Here is a 2,757-nt window from a genome sequence, read left to right on the forward strand (position 1 = left end):
TTTTCCATATTTCTCCTTACTTGTTTGAAGTGTAGACAGCCGTGACTTGGTAACTAAATGCTAGAACACAGCTCCAAAGAATATAGATGTGTTCAGATGGAAACGTTAATTTCTTGTAATACATAAATAAATATAAATATATTAGGACAAATCACACAGATTGAGCTAGCTACAAAGTAAGTTCGAGACTTGGGATACTAACTATACTATATTTTATACAACGATACTATATTTTATAACATATACATATATAGATAGTCATCCAAGACCCGGGCCAATTAGAAAAAGATCAATTTCCATCATGACCCGACCGGGGATCGAACCCGGGACCTCTCGGTTCAGTGGCAAGAACTATACCACTGCGCCACCGAGGTCCACATATAAATATAATTAATACATTGAGGTATTTCTTTGTAATTCATTACTATATTTTTATTTTATGTATGTTTACTATATATGAAATATTGACCGATTATTCCGAACCTGACCCGAATCCTGACCCGGTCGTGGGTTAGGTTAGGAATATGAAAAAATGATTAGTTTTTATTTCTAACGTAACCCTAGTTCTAACCTGATCCTATCATAACCCAAATTGCGAAGTAGGTAGGTTTCCCTCTCCCCTTTCTAATAAAAAGAACGTATGTGTCAAATCAGAGTTTAATATTTGAAACACCTAATTAAAATATCACAGAATCAATATAATTATTGAAAAATCAATATACTTATAAAAAAAAATTCACATCATTAATGATACATTTACAAAATGTAAAAAAATTGTGTCAGCTAGCGGCCTGTTTCGAGTGAAACCGTAATAAAATACACAAAAAATCACATCAAAATCCGTTGCGTACTTTACAATGTCTAAACATACGTAGGGACAGCGGCAAGTGATTTTGTTTTATACTATGTATTGATATAAATATTCACTTAACGCATTCGATGGCAAATACACAAACTCTTAGATTACCTAGATTAATTAAATGCTAAATATTTTATTACCAGAATGCCAAAACCGAACCACTTCGAAGGCTTTATTAGAGCTGTCAAGTCAGCCAGAGTACCGAATGTTTGGGCACTCATGAACAACCGGAACAAGGCGCAGATGAGAGAGGAAGAGTGAGCCAGATTGGTTGTATACCAATCTCACTATCTCTCTCTATCTCTCCCTTTTTCTTTCACAAATCAAAGTCACCACAGCCGGGCGTGTCACACATCTAGAAATTTAAATCTTCGTAAAAAGTGTCTTCGCGCTTCACCCGTAAAATAAACCAGTCGACTACTTTTAGTTTTATTGCGAATATTTATGCAAAACTGTAAGTTGGAAAGTAAAAATGGATTTTTAAATGAGGTTCAGGCATGGTCTTCTGTGGTTACCGAGGATTATGTCGTGTGCGAGGGCTTGCGCATGATTATTATTATAAACCAAGTGGTACTAAAACAAATATAATTTTCCAGTCCAGTGGTTCTCAAAATGTGCTTCGTGGAGCTCTGGGGCTCCACAGAATATATGTAGTTGAAGTCTCGCGAAAATATTGGTCTCTTAAAAACAGTATCTTCCATTAGACTTATAACATGAAAATCCTGTTGGAGAAATAGTATTGTGCATTTAAAAAGAAATGTGCGTTGGCCGGGAATCGAACCCGGATCAACTGCTTGGAAGGCAACTATGCTGACCATTACACCACCGACGCTGATGGATGCTCGAGCAAAATATTGCATTTCTTAATGTACTTCTATCTCATCGAACGTGTTTAAATTGATTTTCGTAATCAATTACGTCACTAATGTTTTCTAAACATATTCTGTAATTATTCCGTACTAGCTGAGCCCCGGGGCTTCGCTCCCGTCGAAGTTTCGGGATAAAAATTATCCTATGTGTTATCCCAAGTTATTTTCTACCCGTGTACCAAATTTCATAACAATCGGTTCAGTAGTTAATGCGTGAAGAGGTACCTAACAAACTTACTTTCGCATTTATAATATTAGTTGAGATCATGGAATTAGTAGGTTTCCATGTTACGTATATAATTCTTTACGAATCATTAAATAAGCATAGTATTAAATTGCATAATGACACTTTATTAAGGTGAGGGACAGCCAACATGCAACTACAGCATTCCCAAAGAATTTACGTTAGACAGGTAGTAAAATGATAGATAATTTTTTTAATGATTGAAACTAGAATATATCTAAACATTGCTGTGCGAGCGGTATGACGTCATATTTGTTTTGGTGACTACTAGAGCAGCAATGGAAAAATGTGAACTAAATTTATATCACCTATCTGATTTTACGTCAGTCGTCTTCAACGGGCCAACTAGTAGAACGTTGATCGATGCTAGTTCAAATAATGATAGGCCTAGCCGTTCCATTGTATATTGCCGGCGTTTAATAAATGAGCAAGCCTTTCAATTAAATGGCTGATTTACCCAGATGGCTGCGACATATTAAAATCAATAGCCAAATAAATAAAAAAAATGTTGATTTTTTGCGCGATACTCAGGTGGTGAAAGCCAAAGATGAAACCAAACCAACACGCCAGCACGAGTAAAAGATTGGGAAGCTTTCTATGGATCAATTTATAAAACCTCGCCTCTTCATCAGGGGTTAAAATTAATATAGCCTGGTACAATTTGTTTATTTAGTTTTGAAGGCATTTGCCTATGAGGTAAACTTGTTACCGAGAAATGTGCACTTGTACACACAAACGATTGTACACAAATGTCGGAAAATCCATATCCGTTTGTAAATCTTGCT

The 2,757-nt window shown here is 35.8% G+C and overlaps 1 non-coding gene across 1 annotated transcript; it reads right to left on the minus strand.

The window, feature by feature from the left end:
- Window positions 1–1,619: 1,619 nt before the first annotated feature.
- On the minus strand, window positions 1,620–1,691 carry TRNAG-UCC (transfer RNA glycine (anticodon UCC)). The gene has a single exon. It is a non-coding gene; the product is annotated as a tRNA-Gly (tRNA).
- Between the last annotated feature and the right edge of the window lie 1,066 nt (window positions 1,692–2,757).

This window comes from Plodia interpunctella, chromosome 25, assembly GCF_027563975.2.
Source record: "Plodia interpunctella isolate USDA-ARS_2022_Savannah chromosome 25, ilPloInte3.2, whole genome shotgun sequence".
Classification (NCBI taxonomy): domain Eukaryota; kingdom Metazoa; phylum Arthropoda; class Insecta; order Lepidoptera; family Pyralidae; genus Plodia; species Plodia interpunctella.